At 43.9% G+C, this 21,386-nt stretch overlaps 1 protein-coding gene across 14 annotated transcripts in view; it reads right to left on the bottom strand.

Moving 5' to 3' along the window:
• The window catches only part of PCBP3 (poly(rC) binding protein 3), a 214,799-nt gene that overhangs the window by 109,097 nt on the left and 84,316 nt on the right, over positions 1-21,386 (bottom strand). For 2 of the 14 annotated variants that reach the window (XM_059686708.1, XM_059686709.1), the window contains one exon: positions 6,094-6,176. The exons of the other annotated variants lie outside the window; for them this stretch is intronic. The gene's annotated coding sequence lies outside the window, so the exon portion shown is untranslated. The remainder of the gene's footprint in view (positions 1-6,093; positions 6,177-21,386) is intronic. 14 annotated transcript variants of the gene reach the window in all.

The raw sequence follows: 21,386 nt of genomic DNA, 5'->3' as shown, positions 1-21,386 counted from the left end.
GTGGGAACTGGAAGGAGGAGAGTTATGGAGGGGAAAAAAGAGGAACAAATGTAATAATCTGAACAATAAAGATTTAATAAAAAAAATAAAATAAATTAAAAAATAAATAGGTACAGACTGAGAAATATAAAAATTGAGAGAGAGAACACATTCGTATAACTTTTATTACAGTATATTGTTATTATTCTATTTTATTATTAGTTACTATTGTTAATCTCTTATTGTGCCTAATTTATAAATTAACCTTTATCATAGGTGTGTGTATAGGAGAAAACTTTGCATATGCAGGGTTTAGTGCTACCCATAGTTTCAACCCCCTGGGGGTCTTTGGTGAGGGCTAGTGTGTATAAATATACCTCCTGTGGAATGAAGAGTTAGAGCCACATGCATCTGTGCTGATAAGTCTTGAATGTAAGCAGCAGTGGGACATGTGCAGTATTATACCACTGCTGCTGGCTTTCTGAACACATGGTATGACAGGGCATGTTATTGAGAGCTCACCCACCATGATTGTACAGGAGGCAACGCCCACTTCTGGTGGCAGGGCCTGGGGGGGCACGGGAGCAGAGAAGAGGCTGCCGGGCCCTTGGTCTTTAGTGTTTTGTGTTTTATTCATTTAAAAATAAGCTGAAGCAAATAAAACAGTGTTATCATTTATTAATCCTTAATATCAGGTACACTGGTTTCTCATTGCTTTTAGTGTCTCTAAGGTTTGAAATAGTGCAGAGTGAGAAATAAAACTATTTTTCAAATTGTAAATCTGATGACCCATCTCATGGAAGGAGCTTTATCTTCAAACCTCCCCCCTTACCTGGAGCACATCGTGGCCCTGTGTGGCCTTGGGCTTGAGGGTCAGAGTTTAGACTGCTCATTGGATCTCACGGGGGATAAAGGACTGAGATGTGCACCATCACTGTGGTTGTGGGTTGAGAAGTGACCAGGAACTCCCTGTGGGCCCTGCTCAGCCAGGATTGGGCTGCCCCTCTCCCAAGTCCCCTTTCCCTGGCCTGATAGAGTGCGAGTCACTGAGCTGGCTGGACCCTACTCCCTGAGCTCTTCCCTTCCTCAAGGTTCAGTCTGGATCCGGGGTTTCTAGAAGATGTCTCAGAAGGTTGCCGTTGTACCGAGTGGAATACATCAGGATAATCGCTTCCTTGTCTTTTCCAGTGTCTAGAGGTTTCCCATATTCCCTGGCTCGTGACCCCTTCCTCTGCCTCCCACCTTAGCAAGGCCGCATGTCTCTCTGACTCTCCATTCATCATCCCTTTTTTCTCTAACCCAGCTCAGAGAGGTTCTCCACTCTAAGGTATGCCTGTGACTGTACTGGGTCTACTGAATAATCTGGGATAATCTCCTGTCCTGAGGTCTGTGACCTTAATCACAACTGTGAAGTCCCTTTCCCAGGTGAGGACACATATTCAGAGGTCCTAGGGACTAGGACACGGGCATCACTGTGCCTGCCACATCTGCCTTTTTTACTTGGGACTAAATTTGCTCTACTTCCTCTAGTTTCTTAAGATAGGAGCTTATATCATTAATTTTAGACTTTTCTAATACAACTCTACATTTTTCTCAACTCAGCTTCAGCTGTATCCCACAGATGCTGATATGTTGTTTTAAAATCATTTTATTATCAAAAGTTCCAATTTCTCTTACAATTTATTTCCTTGACCTTTGTGTAAGTTATTTAGAATGTGTTGCTTAATTTTCAGATATTTTCTAAGTTCATAATATCTTTTTATTAGTTGTTTTTTATTTAATTCTATGGTGGCCACAGATATACCTTGTGTGATTTCAGTCTTTCTAAATCAGTGGTTCTCAACCTTCTGGCCCTTTAAATACAGTTCCTCATGTTGTGACCCAACCATACAATTATTTTCGTTGCTACTTCATAACTGTAATGTTGCTACTGTTATGAATCGTAATGTAAATATATGATATGCAGGATGGTCTTAGGTGACCCCTGTGAAAGGGTCATTTGACCGCCAGAGGAGTCGAGACCCACGGGTTGAGAACCGCTGTTCTAAATTATGTAATTTTCTGATAGTAGAATACTACAGTATGCAGCCTTTTCAGATTGGTTTCTGTCATTTAACATTATGAACTTCATGTTCCTTGTGACTTTTCATAGCTTGATGGCTCATTTCTTTTTTTAAATGTTTTTATTAAATTCTTTTTAGAGAGAGAGGAAAGGAGATGGATAGAGAAAAACATCAATATGATGCCTCCTGCATGACACCTACTGGGGATCGGGCCTGCAACCTGGGCATGTGCCCTGACTGGGAATCAAACCCGTGACCTCTTGGTTCATGGGTTAACACAACCACTGAACCACACCAGCTGGGCAATGGCTCATTTGTTTTTATCACTGAACAGTGTTCCATTGTCTGGATGAACTACAGGTTTTACTTTTACTTTTTAAAAAAATGTATTCTAGTACATTTTTTGTGGGAATAGTTCTAGGAGTTATGAACACCTCTATCATTCAGAGTCTAGACCAGCGGTTCTCAACCTGTGGGTCGTGACCCCTTTGGGGGTCGAACAACCCTTTCACAGGGGTCGCCTAAGACCATGGGAAAACACATATATAATTACATATTGTTTTTGTGATTAATCACTATGCTTTAATTATGTTCAATTTGTAACAATGAAATTGGGGGTCACCACCACATGAGGAACTGTATTAAAGGGTTGCGGCATTAGGAAGGTTGAGAACCACTGGTCTCTAGACCCTAAAAGGGTAGGTTTCTTGGAGGAGTGGTTTGTTATACAAACAAGTAAATGTACAAGTTGGGCCTGAAGCATCTGGTTTGCACTAAAAGGGAGGAAACTCACAAGACTAATGAGGTAATTTCAAAATTACACATGGACCACCTTGAAGGGCTCTGGGTGCCGGAGATATATAACATTGTGAACATCAAAAAAATAGGGGCTGCAGTGGACTGAATTACAGCAAATACATAATAATCCATGAGTCATAATGAATCTGAATCACAAGAACAGAAACATCATTCTTCTCTGGAGGTTGTTAGGTGAAACCTACTCAGTGTTTTAATCATCAGTAAGCGAAAATGAAAGAATCCAGCACGCATTTGTCTTTTGCTATGGAGACTATATTTCAGACCATGGACAAGGTAAAGTTTCTACTTATAGAAGATTATTGTTTCAGAGAGACCACTAGACCTGCTGCCAACCACAACATCAAGAGAGGGGCCGACCCAGGTTCTGTTCTGCCTTGTGCTTTGACCCCATGGGAAGGTCACAGCCCAGCACGAAGGAGGAACTGAACCTAACTGCTAGTTTACAGAAATTCAAGGTCAGAGGACACATTAAGATATCATGAACAGGCTCTCAGACAGATGTAGAATTTAGAAGATTCTAAAATTGCTTGTATGTTCAGTAAATAAAAAGCTTATAAAAAGAGAAGAGGCAGCTACAGAATAAAATATATCATAAGTCATTCTGTCAACCTGATTTAGATTATTATTGAATAGAGCAATTATAAAAAGACATCTTAGAGACTATTGGAAATTTGAATATAGACTGTTAGGTGACATTAAAGAAATTTTCTTGATTTCTGCATAGTGGCTATGAGGAATATTCCTAGATTAAATGCATACTGGAGAATTTCTTGGTGAAATGGCATGCTATTTGAACTTGCCTGCTCTGCTAGCCACGCAGCACCCAGACTTGTCCCTCAATTCAGGTCTGCTCTGCGTTCATTCTGGGCCTGGGCTGAAGGGGCAGCAGCATACTTCTCTCCTAGAGGGTCACAGGAGCACAAAGGGCAAGCTGCCTGGGAAGGAACTCTTAGGGCCTGTGTCCTGCCTCTTCTGTTTATTAAGGTCCCACCATTCCAAACAAGTCACGTGACCTCTTAGGGTCGGAGGTGCTGGAGGGTCACTCCACCACCTGGAGCCATGGTTGTGCTGCGTGTAGTTTCATTGGCAGAGGCGGAGTGAGGTGGGGAACAATCATTCAAACTGTCATACATCACAGAAGAAAAAAGGACATATGAGGTGACACTAGTTGAACTCGGGACAGCACACTTGCACACTTTGACAATCATGTTACATTGTTAGAAACACAATAGGATGTTATGCTAGCAATGCTATGTTCATTTTCCTGTTTATTTCTAATCCATCTGTCCATGAATATTTTAATGCTTGCTTGTCTGTGGAAACATGATCTTTATATCAATAGAAAATAGCCATCCTTGTTTAACTGACTATTATTGCTGCTGATTCATGCATGCTCTCCTCTGTGGGGTTTCTGTTAGAGTAGATTGAACCAAGGCAATCTGGTTTTTATTTCTCTCCCCACCCCCTCTCTTTTTTTCAATTGTTAATCTACATCCTGTCCTCAACTTTCAGAGAGAGTGTTTAGATTTGTTTCCGAACAACCACTACAAGAGCAAGTGCTCGTAGGTTGCTTATTGCCAGATGCCTGGATTGATTGAAGATGAACATAAGACTTAATGAGTAGTCAGCCAAGGGTATCTGGGGATGGGAATTAGGGGCCATCTTGTGCTCCTTTAAAACATAGGGAAGAGATTGGAAAACAGCCCCTGCTCTGAGCAGAGAGATAAGAGGCAGATGGGAGAGTGACTGGGGCTGAGCCCCACAAGGCTTTGTGTAGAGGCTGTGTGACCACTGCCCCTGACCCTGTGGCCTGACTGTCTGTGCTTCCTGACTCTGCACCACTAGCCTTGTAGGTAGCCATTACTCAAAGCAAGTTGCTTCACCTATCTGGATATCATTTTAGGTAATAACAGCAACTGGTCATTTGAAGAGTTAGCATGTATAAAGTGCTTGACACAGTACCTGGCCTGCTGTAGGGCTGTCTGCTGTCATGCATTGCCATTAAGCTGGACCCTGTTGAGCTCTAGTACATTTTGCTGGATTACCCCTTTCACAAGTAGAGGTATCAGAGAAGCAACTTGGCTAGTTTGCTATGGTAATTCAGAGGTGGGAAAGGCCTTTTTCATCTTGGAAATTATGGGCTGGCTCTACAGGTGTGGTAGAATTTGAGCTCTCACAGGCCACAACGACCCATGCGCACCTCTCCCCCTTGCTCACCAACCCACTACACTGGCCCCTGGCTGTTTTCTAACCATCCGCAAACTGAGGCCACACATTGGCTATTCCTCTGCCTGGAATGCTATTCTCCCTCCATTAGTTATGCCCTCACCTTTACTTAAATGTCACCTTCTCAGCGAGGCCAACCCTGAAAGTCCTGTTGATCACCAACAACCCCCAATCGCAAGCATGCATGTGCACACATACATGCAGACACATACACATACCCACACACACTCCCTTACTCTTGCTCACCCTTTTCCTTTATCAATGGACCTTATCACCTTCTTTCTCAGGTGTTTAGTCTACCTTTGAAGACAGTCTCTGGGGGCAGGGCCTGTCGGTGTGTTTGCTGATGAACCTGACCCAGCCTAGAACCAGGACCTGGAACAAAGCATTCTTGATTTGTCTGCTGAGGGAACCTGTTGAATGTGAGGTCACAATTCAATTTTCCCAGCTTCATTAGAATTACTCCTAAAATCAATTCTGATTCTGAAGTATCTCATTACCTTCACTATGTTTCTAACCTGAAGAGAATGACCTGTGGCCAGTGAAAGAATTAACATTCTGTACAAATGAAGAGTAACATCACCACACACTCCAGGTTGCATCACTGAAGGAACAGGACGTTCTTTCTGATTTCACTACCAATGACCCTGTTAAAGGAAATGAACAGCTGAGAAGCAGGCATCCAAAAGGCATGAATACCAGCAGGTGACATTCACCCTGTCAGGAGGTTAATGGGAGCCAGGGTGCAATTCAGGGTTAAGAACTTCAAAAGAAGTGGTCAAGCTAAGGGAGCAACCAGAAGTGAGGACCAGGCCCTCAGTAAGGGTGGGAGAAGGGAGGGTCAAGATCTGGGCTGAGGTGGGTCAACCAACAGGCACTGAGGTTGGGTGCAGGCAGGGCACAGGTGGACAAAGCAGACCAGGAGAAGCAAGGGTCACAGGTGAGTCATTGTCTGCAATAGGATGGGGCCAGGCAGGCAGGTCACCAGCGGGGTAGATGAGAGTACCTGGGAGTGTCTCCTTCTCCCGGCCTGTGGACGCCTGTCCTGCCAGCCCACCTGCTTCCCCCGAGGGTGAGGACACTGTCCATCTACCAAAAAGCAAGGGAAAAGTGTCATGTTACCTGATGAACTCAGCAAGGCCAATGTTATGGTACACCTCAAAATCCCACTCGGCCCCAATTACTTATCATTCTCACATTTTGGGAGTTCACAGAACACCTGGTATACTTGAAATTTGATTTGTGGCCATCAGCAGTTGTCAGACACAGTTCCATAGGTCACAGTGCTGTTCCCTGGTGTGTGCCCGATTGTGTGCTCCTGTCCACACCTATGTGGGTGCTCCCATTGTATCCCAAGGTACCCCCTCTGCCTCTGCTCTGATCTACTCAAAAGACCTTTATCCTTTCCTTGTAGCCAGTATACCTGAGCTGCACCTCAGAGTTTCAACTGCTCAGTGTGGCTTCTGACTTACAACACACTTGGAACAGGATGCATCCTCGGTTATAGCAGAAATGCATTTTTAAAAATCTGGCAACACATTTGGAAGAATTCAGAAGTGCCAGAGTGCTGTGGATCCCAGCCAAGTACCACTGTCTACTTCAATGCAGCAAAGTGACTAAGGAGGAGGCCCTGCCTGTCACCCACTTGGGAGGTCTTCCCTGAGATTCCATGTGCAGTAACCCAGTGCCACCAACCCCAACCCTCCTGGGGAGTGGCCTGGGTCTCAGAAGGCTCCTTGATGAATTTGGGTGGCAAGAACACACTTCCAAAAAAACTCAGATGAAATCTCACGATATAGTCAATATCTTACTCATACCTAAAGAATTATATTCCAGAAGTAGGCACTGGATTATAAAAGACATGCCAAATCCCTAAAAGAGGGAGAAACTAACAATTCTTGAGCACTTTATTATTTATAAGCACTTTCATTATTATTCTCTTACACCTAATATTTGCCAGATTAGGAAGCAGGTATAATTATCACCACTTTTACAGAGGAGGCATAATGCTCAGAGAGGGAACATAGTTGTCAGGGTTGTAAGGAAGGAAGATCCTGCTCCATCGCTCCATTGGTGCACTCTGGCCTCTGGGGCGTGCTCCTGTGCAAGGAGCAGGACAGATAATTCCATCCAAGGGTGAGGGTAAATTCAGGACACGTTGCTATTTACAGCATTTTAATGACTGTTATTCTGTGTCCCTTCTATGTAGGAGCAGTAATATGCCAGAACATTCTCTGCTCTGCATGCTCCCAAAGTGGTGGGTGAATTTCTCAGTGATTAAATAACAGTAACAAGCCATGAGTCTGGATAAGCTTGGCAATACACATAAATTCTTTTAACAATATTAACAATAAAAATTCTTCCTAGTGTTAGGTGGTTTTCATAACTCTTCAAAACGATAGATATTTAAATATAGAGTAAAACTATAAATAAACAAAGCAAAGTCAGACTCCTACTTTGCTGAGCTCACAGATACTGTTATCATCTCTGTGGGTCCATCCAGGATGTTCTTTCTGTGTGGGGGTGGGGGTAAAAACGCACACATGCCTACTCTACACCTGGCACAGGACCTTCATAAATCTTGGTATTTTCTTGAATAAGCACATTTAGAGGTACCTCAGCATAAGAAGTAAAATACTGCACATTTTTAATTTCAGAGAAGTTAACCAAAATCTTCTCCATGTAGGTTTCTGCAAATTATACCCTGTCAAATTCAAGAGTGCTATCTCTCTAGCCACTCACTGCCTACATGACTGACTGTTCACATTCTGATCTCTAACAAATTGAGAGGTGAAATGTTACCTCATCAGTTTACCTGTTCAAGAATTTAAGCTCTTGTTTATGTTCGCTGAACATCTGGACCTTGTATGTGTGAAAAGCCTGCTCATGGCCTTTGTCCACAAAGCAGAATAACTGATGACTCACCACGAATGGCGCATGAATTACCACATTACTCCCTTCTGACTGCCCAGTGTGAGTCCTTATTAGCTATTTTTGGTTCTTTCACTGATAATCTCTATGTGATGTTCTTAAATGCCTTCTGCATTGGTCAATTGGTCTGAAACAGCATGAAGCAAATGGATTGTGCCCTTGGTCCCCTCTGTCTCTCACCCCTCACCATCCTCTTCCATCACTGCCATGTATGCCACTGCTGTTTCTTGTGAGGTCTTTGACATGGACATCCATACTCCCTGTACATCATGCACATGGGGTCTCCACCAGGCTTTCTGTCACCTTTTACCCCCTTACTCCATGGCCTTGAATAGAATCTGGTCCCATCTTCAAGGAGGTCTTTCAGCAAGAGCGTGTGAGCAACACTTTTCCCTAAGTCCTCACATGTCTGAAAATATATTATTGAGAAAATTTTTTCTTCCCTAAAGATTTCGTATACTTTGCTACACTTTTATCTAGCATGAAAATCACTGTGAAAACATCTGGGGCCGGTAGACATAAATAGAAAAATGGGTAAAACTGAAAAAAGGCACTTCATAAAAGAGATCCAAATGGCCAATAAGCACATGAAAAGGTACTCAAGTCTCATTAGTAATCAAAGATATGCAAATTTAAAACAAAAATAGATGTAAACACACACCCACTAGACTGCCTAAAATATAACAGTCTGGCAATTCCTTGCCAAGTGCTGGCAAGGACAAAGAGTAATGGGAACTCTTAAATACCTTCCCATCACTTTGGCTGTTATTTTGTTCTGAAAAACCTTCTACTCTCTTCTACAGGAGAACAATGTATCCACTGATTGTAATGGAAAATTATGATGTGTTCAATCCCAACCAAAGATAATCAAACAATTTTAACAGGTAGAATATATACCAATCACACAGTGAAAGCAGCCAGCGTGGTTCAGTGGTTGAGCATCGACCTATGAACCAGGAGGTCACGGTTCGATTACCGGTCAGAGCACATGCCTGGGTTATGGGCTCGATCCCCAGTGTGAGGCGTGCAGGAGACAGCAAATCAATGATTCTCTCTCATCATTGATGTTTCTATCTCTGTGTCCCTCTCCCTTCCTCTCTGAAATCAATAAAAATATATTTTAAAAAAAGAATATGAAAAGCAGCAGCAGCAGCCCCCCCATTATATCTGGTAACTTGTCTGGTGAATATGAAATTAAACTACTTTATTTTAAAAAAAAACACAGTAAAGGCAAACTTGTAAAGTAATAAATAATTTAAAAGCAAATAAACACAATTTGCATTTGCACAAAATGTGATATAAGGAAAGTGGGACAGTACACCTCAGAGGAGGAAGATGGGACTTATCAGAGGTCTGGCTAGGGGAGAATGGTGCAAGAGAGTCATTATTTGAAAGGCACATTCTTATTTCTGCACTATTTTCTTCACCAATTTATATGCCTTTTTAAGGTTCCTGGTTATTTTGTACTAAGTGCATTTACTGAGTTGCAGCACAGCATGACATCATTATGACAAGATGATGGCACAAGGAAACAGATTCACAACAGAACAAAGTGTGGTGGGAGCTGCAACCCTTGTGGTATCTTTCACAAGATGCACACATGAACCTGTTTGGTGTTCATCCAAACACTGTATACAATGACATTCGTTCTATATTCTTTTGGTGGGAAAGGTTATATCAAGAAATAAGGTTATAATATCACTCCATATAATTTATTTAATTTTGGGGGAGTAAAAAGGTTATTGTATGGAAGAGTGGGAAGATGGTGCTCTAAAATTTGGCATAGTTTTGAAAAGCAATTGTGGAGAAAAGTGGTTGCCTGAGTAATCACTATGTCTGTATTTTGCTGGTCTAAGTACAAACTATGGAAAAAAAAAAAAAAAAAACCAGAACAGATGAGCTAGCAAAGCAAATGAGCAGGGGAGCAGGGACTCCACTCAAAAAGGCATGGCCATAAGACACGTGCCAGATGCAGACTGTGGCTCAGCCACCTTGAAATCTGGTTGCTTTTCAGATTGCCTTTGTCTCTAGTGTCAATAATGATGTGCCTAGATGTGAGAAGTGTATTTCTTGTTTGTTTCCTTGCTTTCTGACTTATGCATGTAAGTGTAGTCTGTTTCATTAATCTAGCATGGATAAAATCTAGCATGGAAAGACAGCATGGGTATCTTTAAATGCTTTGGAAAGATCTATGGCCTTTATCTATTCAAATATCTTTGAATGTGCCTCCCCACTCCCAGAAACTCATTCCATTACAGTAGACCTTTTGACTGTCCACAAGCCGCTCACTTTCTATTTTGTATTCTCTATTCTTTTCTCTTGTGCTTCAGTACAGATACACTGCATTGAACTGCTGCCCACTCACTCAGCCTGCTTTCTGTTGTGTTCAGTCTTCTGTCCAGTGAATTATTCATTTTAGATCCTATATTTTTCAATAATATGTATATATGTTTCATTTTATAGATTATAATTAACTCTAGATCCCTTAGTTCTACCATGGGTTCCAGTTATACTGCATACAGCCCTGCTGTGTGCCCTGCTCTTGGTCCTGCCTCCCCTTCCCCACCCACCTACCCATCCACACACTCTGCAGAGCCACCTAAGAGCTTGTAAACTGGACAATAACATTTCACAGGACCTGGTGTGCTGGGCTTTCCCAATTCTTATTGCTCTGCTCTTAGCCTGGCTAAAGTGGGTAGATGATACACTAATAATTGCTGTTATTATGGGCACACTCTTCCGGTGTCATTGCCCCCCAGCCCTTATTCAGGACAATATGCTGCTCAGAATGTGCTCAAAACTGAAATTTACTTTTTAGACAACCATCACACTACACTGTTAATTAAGTTTGCAATCAACCAAAACCTCTAAGTGTTTATTGAATACTCACCAAATTTCAATGAATTCACTCACCATGTCACACCTATGGGACCCTGTGTGGAATTTTAGGTAGCCCATCGTCCTGACCTCAAGACATACTATTGGACATGACCACAGGAAAAGCTTAATGTTACAAAATCCAAAGCCTGATTCAAGACAACAAGAACAGCAGTGTAGTAAGGAAGGTGCAATTCTGTTGAGGACAGTGATGTAGACTCCTGGCTGAGGGAGGGGAAAAGAGCAAGCACTGTGAGGTAGGACGGGAGGGCTGGTAGAAACAAGGCTGATGGCCCAAGCACATGCATTTCCCTCTCCATCTCCCAAACTGTCAATGAGTCCTGCAAATAAATCAGAAAAACAAACCAGTTATGGCCACAAATGTGGAAGCCTTTCTGCAAGCTCCAATGTGACAGCATGGATCACTGGGAGCCTTGAAGTCCCTTCGAAGACCTTCCAGAAAGGCCCTGGAGGGAGAGGTGGGGGACACTGGTCCCAGCCAAATGGGGTGCCATGTAAGAACCAGAGGTTATGCAGCCTCTTCTCAACACCCTACCTGGGCTGCTGGTTTCTAAAGTGGCATGAGGCCTGGCCCAAGTGAGTTGTCTGTCACCCAGCTCAAAGTCTAAGGCCCTAAGAGAAATGAGGCCTTGCAGTATATGTCTACACACTTCAGGGCCCAGGTAGGACCAATCGGCTTCTCTTTCAGGGAGGAGCAAACAAAGAAACACAGAAGTCATGAAAACATCCTGCCACATAAAGAAAACACAAAAACACAGCAGGAGATAGAAGAACATTATGTTCAGAAATATATACAAAAAGAAACATGAGTGGTTTCAGTCAGCAGCCTGCCATGTGCTTTCAGAGGAGAAAGAAAACAAAAACTCAGAAAACAAGAGATTAAAAAACTAAACTGGCCATCTTAAAGAAAGGGAAATAATATCACAAAACAAAGTTATGTTAGAATTTAAAACAGCTTTAGGCAAAGTAAAGTCTAGACAAACTATAAAAGAAATGTAGGACTTTGGGACCTAAAGAACTTGTGATCAGGGGTGACGCAGAGCCAGGCCAACCTGCATTCCAATTGGGCACTAGTATTTTCTAGCATTTTAGAGAAGTTACTGAAATTAGCCCAATGCCATTTCCCTCTCTATTGATGGGAATGCATAGATGCCTTGGGAGGCAGCTGCAAGGATGGGAGTGAGGTACTCCCTGGAGATCCATGCCAGCCCTCAGTTCACACAGGGAGTTGTGCTCTCAACAGGCCCTTTGAGGGCAGTTTGAGCCTGCAGGCATACCCACATCTTCTAACAGAGAGCATACTGTCACCTGGACTCCAGCACAAGGTTGGGAGGGCTATCTCCCTCCCATCTCCTGAGGAGCAGGTCTTTCTTACAGGTCTCTCTCAAAGGTGGAAACACTTCCACTGGATTCAAACCACAGAAGAGATGCAGGAGAACACTGTGGTAAAAGGCCCCAGAGGCACTGGTAGTCCCAGCACCTCATGTTCCCTGAAACTCAGCCGGGCCACAGCCAGTGAGTGAACTCAAGGAATTAGTGAGGATGAAAGAAGGAAGGCGGGAGACTGCACAAGTCAGTCCAGGCACCCTTGGGCCTGTGGTGATGTCATCCAAAACCTGGAATGCTGCTACTGGTGACAAGTCCCCTGAACTTGAGAGGCAAGCAGAGGCCTGTTTTCTAGAACAGCCCATTGCTGCTGCTGCCTTTTGCAAATCTGTACTCATACAGGACAGTGTAGTGCAGCGGTTCTCAACCTGTGGGTCGCGATCCCTTTTGGAGTCGAACGACCCTTTCACAGGGGTCGCCTAAGACCATTGGAAAACACATATATAATTACATGTTGTTTTTGTGATTAATCACTATGCTTTAATTATGTTCAATTTTTAACAATGAAAATACATCCTGAATATCAGATATTTACATTACGATTCATAACAGTAGCAAAATTATAGTTATGAAGTAGCAACGAAAATAATTTTATGGTTGGGTGTCACCCCACATGAGGAACTGTATTAAAGGGTCGCAGCATTAGGAAGGTTGAGAACCACTGGTGTAGTGGTACATGTTTCTCACACCTGGGTCAGAGGGCAGCAGTGGTGGAGAGGAGGAAATGATGGAGCAGGGAGTGATGGGCGGCTGGGTTCACATCAGTGATTTCCACCTGCTTCTGTCCTCTGGGCAATGGAATGAAAGTTTCCAGGAGGTAAAACTATCCGTTTCTCATGCAATGAACACATTAAACAGGAGTGTTTTGAGTGGTCTTCAATGTTTCCTTTGCTAAATAAATTTAAATCTCCACAACTTATAAAGAAAAGTCATGCTGATATACTAAATCCAGTAGAATTACCAGGAAACTATCACACAAGAATGTGATAATGATATACTGGGAAATCTGAATAAGTCTCCCTTCAGATATATTCGCTTTACCACACAGAAGAAACTACGATTAAGTCCCACAGTCTGATGCTAAGTAACAAGAATTCTGCTAATGATTTTCACTGTGTAATTGAAATGCCTTCAGCAATTTACTGTCAGTAAAAGCAAAGCCAAGTAACACCATATCTAAAAGTGAGCATCTCCAATGGCAGAAATCTTCATCTTGTTGAAGGGTTGTTGCTGGGGAGCATGAGGATGCCTCTGAGGGGAAAGACAGCAACAGCTCTTAAAAGGGCTCGGCCTCTACCAGGGTCAACACACAGAGGGTGGCCCCATGTCCCTGGGGTCTCCCCTTAAAGAAGTTAGAAGACAATTCCACCAGGGTGAGTGTCAGAGAGCAGTTTGAAGACAGAAGTTGACACATCCTGCCAAGCAAGGGCACTGGTAGTGGCTTTGGCCAACCTGGGTAGGAACGGGGACTGAAAACTACAAGCACCTTATCAAACAATCTAACAAAATCCCCAGAACTCATTAAACTCCCTAAGACTCTGAGTCCTCCTTCAAATTGTTCATCTCTCAGAGGACTCTTCCCTCTCCTGTTCTGGAAAAGGCCCAGCATGAACATCCTTCCTCTCTGAGCCCATCATTGCCCATCTCATTGCTCCAGTTAGGGGGTACCCAGCCAGGGACCAGCATGCATGCCAGGGAGCAAAGAGCCTGGTGGCAGACACCCAAGGATGGGGCCAACACAGACCTGCTTCTGTTACCAGAGGGCTGTCTCACGTATTTTGTGCATGTCCCTCTACCTCCCCACATATCAGAGCCTTCATTTATTAAAACTGGGAATAGAAGAGTGCCATCTTGGGAAGGTAAAATGGTGCAGCTGCTATACAAAGAGTCTGGTGGATTATCAATAAGTTAAACATATAATTACCACGTAACCCAACTGTTCCACTCCTAGGGATATGCCCAAAATAAGTGAAAACAGATGTTCAAATAAAACTTGTACAAGAATATTCATGGAAGCATTATCCACAATGCCAGAAAGTGGGGGGAAATCCTAATGTCTATTAATGAATGAATAAACAAATTGTGGTGTCTCATTACAATGGAATATTATTCAACCATAAAAATGAAATTTTTACATGCTACAATATGGAAAAGCCCCAAAAACATGTTAAGTGAAATAAGCCAGACACCAAAGGCCACATACTGTATAATTCTGTTTGTGTGCCACATGGAAAACAGGCAAATTCAGAGGCAGAATGTAGATTGGTGTGGCCAGGGATGGGGGAGCAAGGGTGGTATGAGGTTTAATAGGTATGAGGTTTTATTTTGGAATTATGATGATGTTTCAGAACTAGATAGATGTGGTGATGGTACAACATTGTGATAGTACTCAATGCCACTGAACTGTACATTTTTAAATGGTTAATTTTATGTAATGTGAATTATAGTTCAATTAAAAAAACTATAAAAAAGTGGCTACCTCAGAGTTGCTGTTAGGAACAAAAGTGAGCATTGTGTGTGTGTGTGTGTGTGTGTGTGTGTATCTAGATGACAGATGATAATGAATGTGTGTGTATGTTTGTACATATTTTGATGTACATATACATATCATTTTTTCCATTGACACATAGTAGTAATAGTCTTCTTGTTCATTGTGTGTTGGTATTCTCATTTGCTGAAAAGAACCCCAAAGAGCCAGCCGTCAATAACCCACAAGTTAATAGCCATGAGGCCCAAAGGGGCGAGCAGACTCTGAGGTTGAAGAGAGCCCGGGCAACCACATAATTGTCCTGCCTTTTCAATGACCAACAAGTGACCATGACATCTGTTTATATCTGCTGGGGCCTGCCCTCAGACAGGTCAACCACAGATTGCTCTCCTAAAAATGTAGCCAATGAGTACATAAAACATGGTGTCTTGGGCAGCTCAGGCACCATACATAATGCCACAGACAGGGAGGCTTGAATGGCAGATATTTATTTCTCACTGTTCTGGAGACTGGAAGACCAAGATCAGAGTGTGGGCATGGTCAGTTCCTGGTGAGGGGGTCTCTTCCTGACTTGCAAATGGCCGCCTTCTCACAGAGTCCTCACATGGAGGGGAGAGAGCACTTTGGTGTCTCTTGCTCTTCTTATAAGGCTGCAGTCCTTTTGGATTAGAGCCCCACTCTTAGGATCTCATTTAACCTTATTTATCTCTTTAAAGACCCTACCTCCAAATTCAGTCATATTGGGGGGATGTAGGGAGGACTTCCATGTGTGAATTTATGGACATAATTCGTTCCATAGCAAATGGTTTCTGAGAAGGAGGAGAAAACTGGTTCCATGATGAGCCACAGGAACAAACAACATCCCCAGTAACTTTGGAGAAGGTCAGTGGTCCCCATGGAAGTCCCCACAATGCAGGGCTGAAGTTGTGCCTGGGCCAGAAGGGAGGGAGTCCTAGGTGACCAATCTAAAAGTGGAAGCTCCAAGACAGCCCTGGGACAGAAAACAATCAAAGAACCACATCAGGAAACTGTCCAGGAGCCCAGTACCTCATTGATGTCTCCAGGGTCTGACAGGTTAGGCCAGCTGCTAGCAGGACAGCAGTCACAACTCTTTAGTGCAATTGCTGACTCAGGTTTAACCTGAGTATTTCTCCCTATTTATTTGTGCTAGCTTTATATTTTATGCTGTTGTGTCTACCAACTTTTTCATTTTAGGAACATAATTTTTCTAAAACAAAAAATCTGGTCATATCAATTCTTGCTTTATACCAATCAAAGCCCATCCTGGCCTGAGAATGTGGACTGATGCTAGAAGGGTTTCATGAGCCCCAGCCTGGCTTCCCTACCACCTTTACCCACAAGAGCATCCCAGTAACTCTGGAGCAGTCACCACAGTGTGAAGTCACCCAGCCCACATGGGCATTGGCTTACACTGCTCTGTCTACTTAGAGCAGTGATGGCAAACCTATGACCCGCGTGTCAGAGGTGACACGTGAACTCATTTTTTTGGTTGATTTTTCTTTGTTAAATGGCATTTAAATATATAAAATAAATATAAAAAATATAAGTCTTTGTTTTACTATGGTTGCAAAGATCAAAAAATTTCTATATGTGACATGGCACCAGAGTTAAGTTAGGGTTTTTCAAAATGCTGACACGCCGAGCTCAAAAGGTTCGCCATCACTGACTTAGAGTATGAAGCCCACCTCTCACCATCCCCAAAGGACCATTGCCTCTAGTTCCACAATTTAGAAATGATGGTAGACCGCCCTAACCAGTTTGGCTGAGTGGATGGAGCGTCAGCCTGCAGACTGAAGGGTCCAGGTTCGATTCCGGTCAAGGGCATGTACCTTGGTTGCGGGCACATCCCCAGTAGGGTGTGTGCAGGAGGCAGCTGATCGATGTTTCTCTCGCATCGATGTTTCTAACTCTCTATCCCTCTCCCTTCGTTTCTGTAAAAAATCAATAAAATATATTTTAAAAAAAGAAAAAAAAGAAATGAGGGTAGACCCAGCACTGCATGACATTGTATGGAATAGTAAGGTCTGCTCCAGGGGTAGAGCCAGTTGCGCACTAACCCAGACCCAAGCAAAATAAGTTGGCATCAGACTTTGCCTTAAAGATAATTAAGATGGTTCCCCCAGGCCAATTAGGTACAGGCTGCTTCCAGAGATTCTCTCTAAGGCCAGGGCCATTCTGGATCAGGGTTGGGGGCACCTATTAGAAGAGCATATGTGTGTGCTCGCATGTGCAGGCAAGGAACACACAAGGATCTCCACACACATTTGTGTCAAGTGCGCACAGTTCTTTCTAGTTGGCATTTGGAAACTTTTTAAAATCTCCAATGCTCATCAGCTCACTAAATGCACATAAAATATTAACACAAAATGTTTTTCTTACCTTTTTTTTTTTTAAAGGAACCCTACAAGATGGCAAGAGGTGTTCTGGCTGTATAAGTAGCTGTTCTCAAGACCCTCATACTAACCCCTAAAGGAGATGTGATCATGTCTCCCTTTCTGTAACATAACTCTGGGCACTGGCAGGATGCCCATGGGTCAAGGTCACCAGGAAACACATGAGTAAGCTAGGATTCAAACTGAGGGGATTGGCCCAAGGTTAACCACTAACTAGAAAGGAACTAACAGCAACTGCACTCACCCACTCAGCAGTGTCTTGGATATTCTCACCATTCATCTCAACCAGCAACCTGGACAGAGTGCCAAAACCTGGGCCAGTCTCACAGCCCCAGGGCATATAGGCAGGCCCATACAGCACCAAATGTTTCCAGAAGAAGGCATGCATGGAGCTGGGGTAAAAAGAGCACCAGGAGAGCTGCCCCGCCCGCCCCCCAACACCCTACATACAGGGTCGCTCTCCTTGAACCAAGTCAGGCCAGACAAGGCTCAAGAGAGACCCACATATTCTGTTTGGTAGCTGTTCCTATGATGACAGTAGCCCTGGGCAGGGTGGAAGGAGCTGCACTGAAGGCACCTTGTGGGCCAGGTTCTGAGCCAGACACCTGTGCTGCCTAATTATTTCTCACGGTCCCCTGGCAGATGAGACCCTTGGCTTGGAAAGACTACACAAGTTGCTTTCAGTCACATGTGGTCAGTGCAGGACCCCATTCAAACCAGTTCCCATTCACAGCAAGGCAGGCCTTACCCAGACCACAGTGAACTCAGTGTGAGCCGGAGCAGGAAAAATGCCTGGAGAGGGTATGGGCACCTCTGGCTTCTCCCCAAACCCAAGCTAGAGAGGCTGCTGCCCTCCAGAGCAGGTCTCCCCTGAAAGGGACCCCAAGGCCTCTCAAGTAGCAAGGCAGGTGTAAAAGTAGGAGAAAGGCCCTAAACTAGCCCCAGTCATTGGCCTCCTCAGGGAGCATGTCCCTGCAGTTCCCTGGACTGGGCTTTGCTACTGGCTCCTCCTCTATCAGGTACATGCCATATTTGAGAAGGAGGTACTCTGGGCATGCCAGGCTGTACCAAGAGCAGTGAGCAGATGCTCTGACTGGCCCACTCTGGGCCTCTACCACCGACCCTTCCCCTTCAGCTCCAAGCCCTTGCTGCACCCCCACCCCCTGTTCCAGTCAAAGGGGCCAAACTCACCACAACTTCTCCCTTCCTAGATGGTTGCATTTCAGGCATGGCCCTCTCGGCTCCCAGAAAGCTCACATCTGTTTCCACACTTGTAATTACCATTTAGCAAAGAGAAGGATGACACCATTCTTTCCCTCACCAGAATGCAGCACACAGAAAGGAACATTTTAAACCTCACTTTTAGGTTCTGTGACTATTTAAATTAAAAGCATGAAAACACCCTTGAGTTGGCTGACTCCATGTGTCCCCCACCTGCACTAATCACATCTGGCTGCCCCCTCCCAGAAAACTCTCTCAGGGCTCCTGTCTGCTGGGTCACATCCAGGTCCACATCCGTGTCCAGTAGAAGCTGCCTGGTGGCCAACCTACCTCCCCCACAGCTGTGTTTCTGCAGGGGCTTCATAAAGCAGTGAGGTGAATTGAAACAAGCAGAAACAGGGTCAGAACCACCACAGTACTCCACACCAGAGGAAGCCAGTAGACAGCCAGCTGGTTTTGCTATAGCCCAATGTACTTGTGAAACTCTGTATTTCAGAAACAATTATTTCAATAAGAAAAAATGGTTGAGGAGACTTATAAGCTAGATTTTCACTTTCCTAATAATAAAGCTATTTTTTGCCATTATTTCAATAATGAAAGCCATGTATAGTATTACACACATTATATGGTTAGAAGCTAAACTAACTGGTTGTTTGATACAAATAAAATCAAGCCTAACTATCAGTGAGCAAATCTGAGCAAGGTGGAGCCAGATCAAAATGAGCCAGTGACTAAGGCTTCCAGAGCATGATAAACAGGGGAGGAAAGAGTGAGTGTCCTATAAGAAGCCACGGGGGGATAAGAAAAGATAGTTGTGTTTGAAAGATGTGTCCTATGCTTGCACAGCAGTATGTGTAAAACAAATCACATTCCGCCTGGGGCTGACAGGACTGCTGGGGTTGCCATGCAGGAACCTGTGCAGTGGGCAGCGGGCCTGCCCCTCCCACAACCCTCTGCTTCTGTGCCATGAATGCACCTAAGCTGAAGATGGCTGAAGCACTGTCACCTCCTTCACATCTGGGAATGCCCTTCCTTCCTTCTATTCCTCTTCTCTGACAGGCATTCAACCAAACAGATTCCCTGCAGTTAATTCTGCCACCTGCTACCCATTCGTTTTTCAAATATTCTAAGCAGAGAGAGTTTAGGGGAAGAAAGGAGAGAAGACCAAAAATGAAAGGAAAACAGGAACAAACCCACAACCAGACAGCACTCTCTCATGGCTTTCCCACATGCATCACAGTTGTTACAGTGCTAATAATAAAGTGCCATCAACCCTGAGCCTGTATCAGGAAACCTTGTGTCCAGAGCCCACACAAGGCCTGGTACATGACCAGAGTACAGCGAGAGCTCAATGAATGTGTAATAAATTATCATCCAACTGTCATCTAAGGCAGAAAAGGGGAATGTGATTTCACTCAATGACTCAAACTCCAAAACCTCAGCTCTGCAAAATATGCCCCCAATACTAGAAATGCCCTTGTGACCTGTATTGTTTTGCCAGTGAAGCAGCAGGTTAGAGGAAGGGCAGATTTAGTACCTGCTGTAGCACTGTCTGCCCAAGAGTGACCTAATTTGGTGATTCTAAACTTGCCAAGCTTCTAAGCAAGGTATGTCAAACTCAATAATAAGCAAGAAAGCAAGCATTAAAGAAGTTAGATACATAATGCTTTCTAAATTAAATTACCTTGACAAAAGCCCTTAACAAAAGAAAAAATGATGAGAATAATCACAAAAGTTTTAAGACATGGAAAAGCTCAGTCTCATGCTACCACTTGGAAGGTCTACAACTGGTCTGATTTACAAAGATGATGTGGAGACAGATCTCCAGGGCCACTTTTTCACATCAGACCACTGGAGGAATTCCTCAGTGAGAGCGAGTTTTCATTATGTCCACAGATTCTATGGTATTCCTTATTTCCTATAATTCTATGATGAGAATACATCTCCCCGCCCCTAAGAATGGACTGTACTTGGTAACACACTTGCAAAGAATATAGTGTGCTGTCCTCACCAGCGTGGCTTAGTGGATAGAACATCAGCCCTCAGACTGAAGGGTCTTGGGTTCAATTCCGGTTAAGGGCACATACCTCAGTTGCAGGCTCAATCCCCAGCCCTGGTTCAGGCATGTGCAGGAGGCAACTAATTGATTTGTCTCTCTTACATCGATGTTTCTCTTTCTCTATCTCTCCCCCTCCCTTCCACTCTTTCTAAAAATCAATGGAAAAAAATATCCTCAGGTGAGGATTAACAACAAAAAAAGAATACAGTGTGCCGACATCCAGGATTAGAACATAACAAACATGCGATTCCTTCTTACTCCCTCTCTTATACCACCAGCTTCAAGAGAAATGAGCTGCCATGCCATAAGGACACTCAAGTAGCCCCGGGGGCAGGCCTAAAGATAGGGAACTAGGTCTCCTGCCAACTTGGAAGCAGATCCTCCAGCCCCAGTCAACCTTCAGGTGATACAGCTCTGGCCAACATCTGCTACCTCATGAGGGACCCCCACCCAGATAAGTCACTGCTAAATTCCTGATCCACAAAAACTTTGAGATAATACATAGGTGTTGTTTTAAGCCACTCATTGTGGGTTGACTTGGTAACCAGCAATGAAACACAATATAGAAAGAGCCAATGGGGTGGGATCCATGGAGAAAGAATTGCAAAGAATACTACAGTACAAGCCTGTGTCAGGAAGTCAGGGAGTTTCGTGGGGAAACAACTAGAGAGAAATCAGATCCTGTGAGCTGAGCAGGGAGCTGCTGCCCAAACCAACAGCAGGGGGTGCTCCATGTGCAGTAACTTCCTTACTGGGCTGCATGTCTGCTCCAGTGAAAGCTGACAGGGGAGAGAGGCAGGACAGCTCCTTGGCAGCCACTGCACCTCTGGAGGCACAGCTGGCACATATCCCCACAAGAGGAGCTATCCAGCACAGTCTTGCCTGGCCACATGCCCCTCCAC

The sequence above is a fragment of the Myotis daubentonii genome, chromosome 3 (genome assembly GCF_963259705.1).
Source record: "Myotis daubentonii chromosome 3, mMyoDau2.1, whole genome shotgun sequence".
Taxonomy (NCBI): Eukaryota; Metazoa; Chordata; class Mammalia; order Chiroptera; family Vespertilionidae; genus Myotis; species Myotis daubentonii.
The sequence above is the reverse complement of the archived record's forward strand: the minus strand, read 5'-3'. Positions and strand labels throughout refer to the sequence as shown.